The 12,776-nt window shown below is 35.4% G+C and overlaps 1 non-coding gene across 1 annotated transcript; it reads left to right on the top strand.

Moving 5' to 3' along the window:
• Nucleotides 1–11,246: 11,246 nt before the first annotated feature.
• Nucleotides 11,247–11,309, top strand: LOC117286054. Its single transcript, XR_004517192.1, has one exon. It is a non-coding gene; the product is annotated as a U7 small nuclear RNA (small nuclear RNA).
• The last annotated feature ends 1,467 nt before the right edge of the window (nt 11,310–12,776 follow it).

Here is a 12,776-nt window from a genome sequence, read left to right as displayed (position 1 = left end):
ACTGCAAACAGAAATTACCCCCACTTCATCTATAAAATCAATATCTGCATAGAAGAGGAAAAGTATCGTAGATTGTAATCAGCAAGCAGCTCAATAAATCGCCTGAGGACCCCACACCACATTAATCCCATCCTTATTTTAACTGATATTAATGCAACATACTCACAAATCGTATTGAATATTCATCTGTCACTTCAGAGATATTTCCGGAAACCCCCAATCAAAAGTTAAAGTCTGTAATTATGCGGAGGTGAGGTACAAGGATGAGGAGATGATATTTTCATATTTCCTAAGTCATAAAGTTTATATTAAATTGTGTAGTGCATGAATTAAATCAATATGTTAATGCTGTTGGGAAATTGATTTATATTACCATCAGGAAAGTAATACTGCATTGTGATATCATAGTGGGCAAATAATTTTTCTTTTTTACTGTTCCTGGTTCTCCTATTGACATATTGTAGATGTTTCCTTTACTTCATTTATTGAATGCCTTTAATATATTTAAAAGGAAAATGTCTGTTTATTTGCATGCCTGTTTCTTTCATGGGTTACCAATATTTTTCCAGCATATACTGCTGAGGCTTCTCTAGGTAAAATGCTAGCATTAGCTTAACCATCCTGACACTACTTGATGAGGTTTAGGGATCTGAAGCCACTTTCCCCGCCTATATGCATGCAATGACTTCCGCTGAAATGACACTCTCTCATGGTGTCATTCCCTAGTCACCGTTTTCCCACCTGGCCTCACCTTTGGGAATGGCCGGTTACATTCCTGCCAAATAAGGGCACAGATATAAAAAGAAGCAGCAAGCAATGCTTTGCCTTCTGAAAATAATTTATGAATATTGAATAAGGAGAACTATGAAAGTACTAAAATGTAAATGGAGTGTCAAGAGATACTTGATATTTGCAGAGAAATTTATTTTTCAGACAAGGATATGGTATCGCTATTAAGAGGTAAGTAGGTCATTTTATTAAATTGTCCTTGTTGCTCAGGAGGGAAAAGATAATCTCTCCAAAGGTTCAGAGTGGGATTTCTCTTAATTCTTCTTGTAATTTACTCTAGAATCTCAGTGTCACAGGCCACTGATGAGCAAATATCAATTGCTAATAACTTAAAAAGGTAAGATGGACTTTAGCCTTTCCTTTTGAAACTTTGAGTATGATAGGTAGAGAAAATCAGCAAATTAACTTGAAAAAAAGAAATAATAACAAATCAAAGGGAGTAAAATCTCACACATCTCAGTTTCTAAAGAGAAAGAGCTTTGGAGGTAATGGTGATTGAAAAAGTGGCCATTGGCATAGATTTAGTTTTCATGCTTTATTTTTCTGTTGTTATTTATGACATTACAGGATGCTGAAATCAGCCTTTCTGTCAGGAATGTGAGGTCCGAGAAGGCACAGAAACAGTTATGAGAAACTAGCAAGGAGGAAATAGAATGCGATAGAACCTCAGGGCAGTGGTGTGTGCTCCAGTAGTGACGTCCGGAGAAGCTGTCTGGGAAACATCATATTTAAACTCATTATTCATGTGTAACTAAAAACTAGCCAGGTAAAGTAAGGCCGTCGGGGTATTTCATTCAGATATGTGAAGGTCTGAGGAGAAATTCCACACTTTAGAGGAGCAAAAGTAGTTCACTTCTCTATGGTTAGAAGTGACTATAAAAAAAGGGAAGCAAGATGATGGTGGGTCACGTCAGGCACTCCTTAGGGCTTCGTCCTTATAAAATGACATTTACCCTTCATCTCACAGTGCAGGCTCTCCAGTATTTTACCAATAAAAGAAGTCATTAAATCCATATATTTTTTTCATTATAGGAGAAAAGAAAACAAAATTTCATAACAAAATAAAAAATACTTTAAAAGGATTACTGAAGCTGCCATGTGGCAGTTTGGAAATAATGAAGTAGTGGCATTAGTCAGGGCCAGCTGAAGAAACAAAATGCATCTAGTTACTAAAACACAGGATCTAATATGTTCTGCAAGACCAAAAAGGCAAGAACAAAAAGTCAAAATAAAACACACCTAGGAACGTCAGGATGCAGCTACCATCCCTTCGGCTGGAGATCAAATCTGGGGGTTATCAGAGTGCAGAATTCCGGGAAAGTCACCATAGTGCAGTGTGTGAAGCCTCTGAGGGCCAGGTTTGCCCAGTTAGTACAACAGCTCTGGAGCTTTGAGGAGGAGGTCTGCAAGCCATGACTCGGACTTCTGGGAAGCAAGACAGACATATTCAGCCCATAGCTGACAAGAACAGCCACCAAGCGACCAAGAACAAAGTCCTCTATTCTTCCTGGCTGTACTCTCTACCCCCACTGGAAGAAACCCATTAGGTAACTAGTGATAGGGGAGTGGATGCAGTTTTGGAATCCTACTTCCATCGTTAAAAGCATATGTCAAGGTCTGAGAGACAATAGCTGATTAACTGCCTCAGTCTACAAGTCCATCTGCCCATTGTATCTCTATCCCTCCATACACACTGGGATTTTCATGCAGTAATAGTCCTAGTCCCATGTTGTAAGAGGAAATTGTCTTCAAATCAAATCATGGCCCCCAAAAGTGGAAATAGGAGGGTCTCCAGGGTCATTACATTCTCTTCTCTGTGAGTCTCATTCGTTCATCTCTGGAAGATCTTAATTTCTTCTTTTGTTCAGTTGTTTCCGTTTGAGTAGTTTATAAACTGAAGAATAACGCTGAAGCTGGGAAACTTCCAGATAATTGTTGTAAAAGAAAACTTGTGTCTTTCTTGTAGGAAAAGACCCAAAATAATGAGGATGAAGAGATACTCAATTGTCCCAGAGATTTGGGGGATTTTTCTTTACACAGAGTTAATTGAAAAGAAGTGCCAGGAATGATTCTCAATCTTATTTTGAGCAGCTAACCCAATGCTGGTGCCACTGCCTAACACAGCACTAATAGTGCTGCTTCAGTACAGAAAAGAAACTCAGCTTTCAAAATGATTTTTTAATGTATTTTAATTAAGATTCAACTACGTTCTCTGCTGCAGTTTTATGAAATGTGACAAATGCATAAAGCTGGGCATTTACTATAAGACCAATAATATGCAATATTTCCATAACTTCAAAATTATCTGTATTCTACCTCTTTGTAGTCAAATATTCACTCCACCCAGCTCCTGAAGAAAAATTGATATTTGTTTTTCCTAGAGGATTGCTTTTTTAAAACTGTAATAAAAATGAAATCACACACTAAAAATACTGTGTTTCTGACTTAGCCATAAGGATTCATGTATTGATCACTTATTTTTTAAATACATTTTAACCTGTTGTGATATAGGACAATTTACACACTATAAAATCCCTTTATTATAAGTATACTGAAGCAGTTGATGTCATGGTGAGGAAGTACTAATAGCTCAATATAAACAGCAGACAACAATTAACACTTAATCTGCAGTTATACAACTATGTTAGTAATTGAATCAGAGAAATTTCTATCACCTGAATTTGCAAAGTACCCTCAATTCTACTTCTGATCAAGCTCTTCAATCTACCCCGAGTCACAGACCATCACTGATTTGTTTTCTATTTCTGTAAGTCTCTTCCAAATATTTCAGGCAAATAAAAGTATACATTATGTAGTCTTTAGCATCTGTCTTTTTTATTCAGCATGTCTTTCCAGATCAATCATGTCATAGGATGTATCAGAATGTTTCCTTTATCATTGACTGACATTCTGTTGCATGGATATGCATTTTGTCCAACTATGTACCAGTTAATTGAAGTAGTGCTTGTCTTCAGTTTTTGTCTGTCATGACCAGTGCTACATGTATAACCGTAGCATGAACATGTTTTTACTCCTCTTGGATAGAGTCCTAGGAAATTCATTTTTGACTTATAGGGCAAGTCACATTTAATATTTAAGAGAATAAATGTTTTATGCAGTTCTGTAATTTTATGTTACCATTAGCAATGTATAGCAGTTTCTGTTTCCCCACACATTTGTTGACCTTTTGTATTGTCAGGCTTTGTTGAAACCATTATTTATTGGTATGCAGTGGTATCTCACTGAGATTTTGCATTTTCTTAATATTAATGATATTGAATAACATTTTAATATGCTCCTACTACCTGTATACCTTTTTTAATAATGTATCTCTTCAAATATTTTTCCCATCTTGTTAGGTTGTTGGTTCTTGTTTTGAGAATTGAGAGTCTTTATGCACTCTACATAAGAGTTTTTTGTGAGTGGGGTGTGGTGGGCCAAACGCCTGTGATCCCAACACTCAGGGAGGCTGAGGTGGGAGGGTCACATGTTCAAGCCCAGCCTTGGACACTTAGTGACTGAGTACAGTCTTGTTTCAAAATTTTCAAAAAATGAAAAAGGTTTGGGGATGTAATTTAGGGTGCAGGTCCTGAATTTGATCCCCACTATCACAAAAAGAAGTTCTTTGTGAAACATATAAATGGCAAAAGTTTTCTGTCACTCTATCACTTGTCTTTTTATTATTTTATGTTATATGCTCTGATAAGAATAAAGCTAATTTATAAATTATCCAGAGAATTTTCTAGATATATACTTAAGATTTGCCTTTCTTGGAAACTAAATTACTTCCTTTTAATTACTTTCTAAAATTTTGATTTAATGAAGTTTTTGTTGAGAGAATTATTTTTTTAAAATTCAGAAATGGATGTTTGATTGTGTCAAATGCTTTTTCTGAATCTGTTGACATGCTGAGCTGAATTACATTGATCTTTTGCATTTGTAAGATACTTCAGAAAGTAATTGTGTACTATTATGTACTTTTACATATAATTCCATTTAATTTGCTAATTTTGGTGGGGACTTTTGTATTCACACTTAAGAGACATGACAGTCTGTTTTCTTTACTTCCACTGGTTTTATCTGGTTTTGAAATAATGTGATGTCACCTATAGTGGTTCATCTTCTAAAAGCAGCATTTTTTTTCCTCCAAATTATTTAGTAGAGTTTAGCAGTAAAACCACCTGGGCCATGAGTCTTTTTCTTTGGAGGAATTTCATCTATAAATCCCCCTAACTGGTAACAGATCACTCAGGTTTAGTGATCCATTTTGTTTTTAGTATGTCTTGATAGTCTGTGTCTTTCAAGAAATTTGTTTCATCTTAGCTATAAAATTTGTAGGTTTACATCACTTTATGTACAAAAAGATCTTTAATAACTTCTCTTTCATTTCTGATATTGGTAATTTTTCCCTTACCTTTTTTTTTTTAGCCATTTTGCTGAGGATTTATAAATTTTACTGGTATTTTCCAAAGAAACAGTTTTAGGGTTTACTGATGCGCTTGGCAATCTGCTCTAGAATTTACTTGTTGTTAGCTCCATTGTTTCCTTACTTTACTTTCTTTGAGCTCATTTGTTCTTCCTTTTCTAGGATCATAAAATGCAGGCTGAGTTTTTAATTCCCTTCTAAAATAAGAATTTCCTATTCCAAGTTTCACTCAAAGATCTGTATCCCACAAATTGTAGTTACTCTCATTTTCTCCAAGAAAAATATTTATTTTCTTTGACCTATGTATTAATTAGATGTGTTCATTTTAATTTCCAAAATGTATGTATAGTTGAGAAAGATTTCCCCTATTAATTTCTTGATTAATCCAGTATAGATTGAAAGTATAGTTTTTATGATATGAATCTTTTTAAATTTATTAAGACATATTTGTGATCAATTTTGTTTAATATTCTATGGACATTTGAAATAATCACATATATTTCCTCTTTTTTAATATGTGGAATGCTGTATGCAAATTAATTAGATAAATTAGGTTTAAGAAGGTAAATATCACTTTTTCTCACCTGTCTATTGATTGTGAATAGAGAAACATTGAAAACTCCACGTATAACTATTGAGGTCCACTTTTATTGGAGCTTTATCAAAATTGATTCCTGCCTTTTGAACTGCTGTATAACACATCTATCATTATGTCTTCATAATGAATTTGCCACTTTATCATTATGTAATTTCTGTGTTTAATTTTTCTGTAATTTCTTTGTGAAATTTTTGGTTCTCAAATTTAATTTGTGATCTACCAATACACCTATTGCACACTTATTCAGGGTTATTCATCTTTATTTATAGTACTACATCTAAATTATTTTTCAAATGAAGGTATATTGTTTACTTTATTAAATTATTTTTCAAACTAAATTATTTTGTCATTGGGTCTTGCTATTCTGATTCCTATCTTTTAATTGGTGCATCTAGACAATTAGTTTTAATGTAATATAGGTAGGTTGAATTTTTTCCCACCATTTCATTTTATTCTCTCTCTCTCTCTCTCTCTCTCTCTCTCTTTCTCACACACACACACACACATACACACACATATTTTCCAATTTTCTATCTTCTATTGTATTATTTGTTTTATAAACATTAATTTTTGTTTGAATATTTCCTTCTCTCATTTGTAGTCTTACCTCTGATGATTATGATATACATACCCTCAATCAGCTTTCTCATTCCTGGGACCTAATATTTGACACCCACAACTCATAGGGGAGATTTTAATTCTGCTAATGAATTCCAAGGGTTCCGCTATCATAGGACGTCTTTAAGGAGTTCATGACAGGTGGGAAGCAGAGTGGGGTCACACAACCAAAACAATGAAGCAGCTAAGACCAGCTGGAGATCCAAGGGCATGCCTCCAAGACCCTCCTGGACACACCCAGAAGTACCCTTTTCTTAACTGTTAGGCAACTCCCAAGTCAATCAAGTTGACAATCAAGCTTACTCACTACATATACCTAACTTTGTTCACCTTTTTCGGAGTTAATATTTTACCATTTCAGTTAAAATATATGACTATTCCCCCCCTTTACAAGACCTCCCCCGATGTTACATATGTGATATTTATTACATCTACATCCATTGAAAATACTCTGAGGCCATAACACAGTGGGGTAGCTTTCGATGAAAATAATGTACTATCCACTTCAAAAATCTAGAAGGAAAGATTTTGAAAGCTTTATCATGCAAAACTGATTAATGTTTGAGGAAATAGATTTGTTTAAACCTATTAAACATTACACAATATATACATGTATGGAAGCATCACATGCTCCTCCATAATATGTACCAGGTGAACTTAGCACTTTGAAATGTCATTGAGAAAGAACTAGTCAATAAGAAAGGCTAAGGACAGAGAGTGAAGAGAAAATATAAGAATGAACTCCCTGAAAGGATCTACAGAAAGGAGATTGTAGCACGGGAGAAGGCATTTGCTTATCTACAGAAGACAATTCTTCAGTTTAACAGTATAAGATTTCCCCCAACATTCTTATACTCATTGGGCTTTTGCCTTCTTTCTCTTTCCCACCTCCTTACTGGTGTCTCCTGGGAGCAACTGTCTAATAAATTAATAACACATAAATTCTTATTCCAAATCTGCTTTTAAGAATCCAACTCAAGAACCAGGGAATTAGTGCGTGGCACCATGTCTGCCTTGCAAGCACAAGGTCCTGAGTTTGATCCCTGGTACCAAAAATAATCCAACTCAAAACTAATGTACATGTATTTCAAGCCCTCATTTCAAGTTCTTTAGAGAACCCCAAAGTCCAAATGCCTATTTTATTTTCCACTTTTTATTTGCATAATATTTGAAGTTTAATATAACTAAAGAGATACCTTGAACTTTTCCTAATTCTATTCCTCTTTCCTCTTTATCTTTTTAGTAAAGAGAATATAATCACCTGAAGACAAATAATTGTTTCAAAATGCTCCCTTCCCCTTAAACCACATCCAACCATCACCAAACAGATTTGTCTGATAATTACAGTTAAATTAGCCAAATTTCTTCGAACCCTGTCCTATCATCTCTACTACTACCAATCCTACCAGACCCAATTATCTTTCACAAGTACTGTAACAGTAGTCACCTAAGTGATTTCTTAATTTATACACACTTGCAATTTAATTAATCAAATATTAGGCAAAAAGGTATTTGAAAAGGGACCTCAAAATATATTCTTTGTTGCTTGGAAAGTCTTCAGTGGCTTCAGGTTGAATTTAGTGAATAATCTTTGCCAATTACCATGTCTGCATGAAAGGAGATAGGAAATATTCAACAAGTGTAAAGCAAGCATACATCAATCAAAGGCCGCTGAGTTTCCAGTGGTGGGATTGCAGCCCTGTCTACGAGGTGCAGCGAGATTACACTTGTCCACTCATGCCACCTCACCATGAAGTCCTCTTCTAAAGATCACTATGACTTAGAGTCTTCCTGTGTCTGGCTCTTTCTTCCCTCCAGTTCCTATTTGAGATATTACATCTGAAAGGGAGGCTTTCTGGGACACAGCAACATCACGTTCTTACTTAGCCCAGCATACTCACTGCCACACCTGCTTGTCCCATTTATAGCACAAAAAGTTATATACAATCCTTGTGTGCTTATTAATTTTTTATTTCTCTTATTTTGAATCATGTTCATAAAAACAGGGTCTTATATTCCTACCAATAACTCCCAGAGGGAAGGGCAGGGCCTGGCATGACTCACACTCAATGTTCACTGCCTGAGGGATTGAAACCACCAAGAAATGCATGTAAGGATAGACTGGAGGAAGCGGGTATAAAGACAAGAAAATAAGCTACTTATTATCTGTTCAACTTTGACACTTTTATTTCTTGCTTACCCATGAGTTGCAAGCCTATATATCCAAGTTCTTATTATGATATTCACCAAGAGATAAACTTTAGCATGAATTCTTCTACTTAGCTTGAAAAAAAATTTTTATTCCCTACCCATAGAAGCTCATCACTATACACAGCAGCTTAAAAAAATGGGTTCAAAATTAAAACTGAATTGGCAAAAATCCATTCATTACTTATTATATAGTGGAAAGTTACTTAATTTCTGTGATTCAGTGTACTCCACTATAAAACAATGATAATTAAAAAAAGTTGTTTCAAACCCTTGTTGGGAAGATTAGGTGAGTTGATTCATGTAATTACTTGAGATCAGACAAGGCAGAGACTATCAGTGCCTAAAGCACACAGATTAGTATTAGCCAGGCAAGAGACTTAGAAATAATCTCAGAATTCATCAGTTATCTGGCTTCTATTTGATTATAACACAGATCTTCAATGTTTGTATTTTATTTCTGTCCAGTGTAACTTTTCTAGCAAATTCTAATCGTGTCATATTTGTGTCACACCCTGATTATTTACAATAACACCAATTCAATTGTGAAAATGCCAGTGGAAAGGAACCAGTAAATATGGAAAGGTAAGAGACAGCAAAACAATAATGAAAACAATAAAACATCTAAGATGATAACAAGAAAATACAGTGTATCCACAGGTGAAGATAGTAGTTAAGAATTGAGAGGGTATCTATTGTCCATTGCACTACTATAAACTTGGAGTTCCATGAATCACTTCTAATGTTCTATTTTATCATGAATGTATGTGAATTATAAACTTGGGATAGGAAAAAAATCAATGTTGAAGTGTTACAGAATTGTGTACTTACAGTTACCTTGCATTCAGTTTAATGAATAAGAAAACTGTTGTAATTGCATGATAGGTTCATTTTTCTTCTTGTTGATGAGAAGCAGGCAATGATGATAATTTAAATATAGCTAGTCACATTCAGATACACAGACATTCATGTTTACTTTGGCATGACATTCCTGAAAAATAAATCTAAAGAAAATATTTTTTGACATGACAGTTCTGTTAACATATTTAGTTCAATTTCAACAACCACTTGCTAGCTGAGGCAATCCGACCTCACACCTTCATGCATAACAGACTAACAGAAGCACTCCCTCTTCAGTGGTGGATAAAGAACACACTGCTCTTAGCAACTTCTCACCTAGAAGCCAAAGTGAGACCTGCTAAGGACAGACCACAGTGTGATACACAGCATTCAAAGTGATAAGTGGTTGGATTGCTACCATTGAAGAAATTCAGAGCTGTAGAATGTAAGCTTTTATTTTCTGATGAAGTGTCCTCCTAAGGATAATTTCAAGTGTTTTTGGAAAAGGAATTCAGGCTCCAGTGGACTGTGAAGTCTCATGGCATCTTGCAGTAGTGGCAGCAAAGTTTTGTTATCTTAATCCCATTTTCCATGTTACTAAGGACCTCTGTGTACTCTTTAAAAATTAGCCAATATCCAACAGCATCTTCATATTTCAAAAGTCATGCTATTTCCTGACAAACTTCTCTCCAGCAAGACCATGAAATAGTTGTAAGAAGTCACAAATACTACACTGGCCAAAGCAGTAGGTCCCAGACTTTAAAGAGCTTCTTGGTGAAGAGCTCAAGGGGAGCTGCAGCTGGGGAAATGCTGGAGCAGTGGAGTACGTGGCTCGGCAGCCTGAGTTCACGTTCCTGCAGAATGGCTGTTCTCAGCCCTGAGCATAGGACGAACATCTACACAGATTTTGAAACTAAAAATTGTTGTGGTAGAATGGGCGCTGAGGGATTTTAAAATACTTTGTACTCAGACTTCTTAAATACATATGTATTGTGTAACTTTATAAACTTGTTTTTAAATATAGGAGTGTATTGTATGGTAAGGCTGGTCTCACAACATCATATTCACTTGAGTCTGTTCAAACTAGGTCAAAGCTTATTCACTTTAGGAGCCATTTAAGGTATTCTAAATTTAAAGACTTTTATTGCAGTGTAAAAGTATCATATTATGTCCTAAATAGGAATTTATTTTCAGTGAAAAATCTCATGATCAAAATGTATGTTGCAATAATATAGATGTGCTTAGAATGATGTGAAAGCAGTTGTACCTATTTCATAAGCCATCCGTATAATAGAAGCTGCACCCAGACACCAATGCTCTGCAATTATTTTGCAAACATTTCAAAATATTATGCATGATCCCTAAAGTTACTTAACTGCTCTCTGGTGTGTCATAGTTGTTCTTTACTGTAAAATCTATATAAAAAATTGCAGCACTGTATTCTCTCTCCTACATATCTGGTTGCTATTTTTAAGCATATTTACTTTTAATTGCAAATGTATCACCAATAAAGTATTTCTAGGAATGACTGTCTTAGTTTTTGGAAATCACCTGAGGGTGATCCCAGAGACTTAAACATTTACCTGTGGACCACAATTTAACATAAGATTTATGGTAAAAAGCAATCTTGTTTTATATTTATAAAAAGACTTACAACCAATTAATTATGTTACATATGATATGCATTTACTGCATATTTAGCACAATATAAAATTTGAAAGTGACACATAACATAATATGGCTTTTGCACTCAAAATCTTACATTTTAAGTGTTACAGCTCTTTTAGATTTTGTCTAGCAGGCTTCTGGCACTAGTTAGAAGACTCCCCAACTCCTTAAAAAAATCTTACATTTTATTTAAGATCATAAAAATTAAAAATGCAACAATAGTGTGCAATGATTTACTTAACTGTTTTTTTGTTTCTAACTCATAATTGCTATATGCTTATTGGCAAAGTGATTGACGGTGTCCACCATGAATTCATGCTACCTGAGACCACTATGCTTGAAACCAATGCTTCTCACCAAATATTTGCGTTTTTAGTCTTACTTTTACAGCTCTCATCATTTGGAGATCATAACATTTGTGGTGTGTGGCAGGAAAATATCCAGGTCCTTCAACAAAAGTTCCAAATAACTCCTTAGGTCAAACAAACAAACAAACAAATACTAATTGATCTCTGGTATATGTTCTTCCCTACTGCAAATATGAGCATATTCTTTGGTAAAATGAATACAATTTATATATAAATTTTCTCTTTTAAAACTTTGATTCATCCTCTTTCTCTGTCACTTTTGTCCTCAATGTTATTGTTACTATCTGTATCCTACTTTCTTACCCGAAAACAAAGCCAGGTCTCAGCTATATTAAACACACACACACACACACACACACACACACACACACACACACACATTAAAAAGCACCAAAATAACAAAACTCTCCTCAAAAGCAGTGATTCTTTTGCATCTCATAATCTAGTAAACACGCTTCTTGAAAAGCGATCTGCCCATCAACCCCAATTTATCGCCATTTACTCTTAGGCTTGTGCTTTGGATTCTTCTGAAACCACTGCACTGAAAAATCTTGTTTTGAAGGTTACCAGTAATTCTACTGAAATTGTATTTAAAAGCATAGGTGAACGCTAAGGGCCATTACGATAACTATTTTGTGATTATCTAATTTAAGACATGTTGTGCTATTATAAAAATGAACAGGGCTTAACACATTAGTCCCTCACAAGTATGTGCCAAATGGAAAGAAATAAAACTCCCAAGTCTATCAAATCCAAGAAATCACAAAATAATCAAACTGCTGGCCCTTAACCAATTTTCTATCCTTTTAAGTTTTCTGTAGCATTTGCTGCTGTTCCTCCTCTCGAGAATTTGTTCTTCAGTTCACGTTCATGAAATTATTCCTATTCTATCAATGACAGGCTGCCCCGGGAGATCGGAGTCTGAGACGGCCACGCTGAGGTCAGAGATTTGCCCACCCGGAGGACACAACCACCACAGGGCCCAGTGAAGCAGCGGGGAGACTCGAGTCAGTGGGATGTATGGAAGCTGCCACCGACGGAGACTGTCCTCAACTGCAGGCGAAGCCCGGCAAGGAACGACCAAAGAACAGAGGGCAGAGACCCAGGCAAGGGGCCCAACTCAGCATCAAAGAAGAAACCAAAGAGGGGCCTCACTTCGGGCCGGACTGGTCCTACAGAGACTGAGAGGACAAGCGCACTGGGGACAAAATTTAAGGAGGTACTTTAAATAATCAAAGCAAATCCAACTTTATTGAAATAT

Source organism: Fukomys damarensis, unplaced genomic scaffold (assembly GCF_012274545.1).
Source record: "Fukomys damarensis isolate Sample0158 unplaced genomic scaffold, DMR_v1.0_HiC HiC_scaffold_14, whole genome shotgun sequence".
Classification (NCBI taxonomy): Eukaryota; Metazoa; Chordata; class Mammalia; order Rodentia; family Bathyergidae; genus Fukomys; species Fukomys damarensis.
Note: the sequence above shows the minus strand (reverse complement) of the source record. Positions and strands in the feature narration are given on the sequence as shown.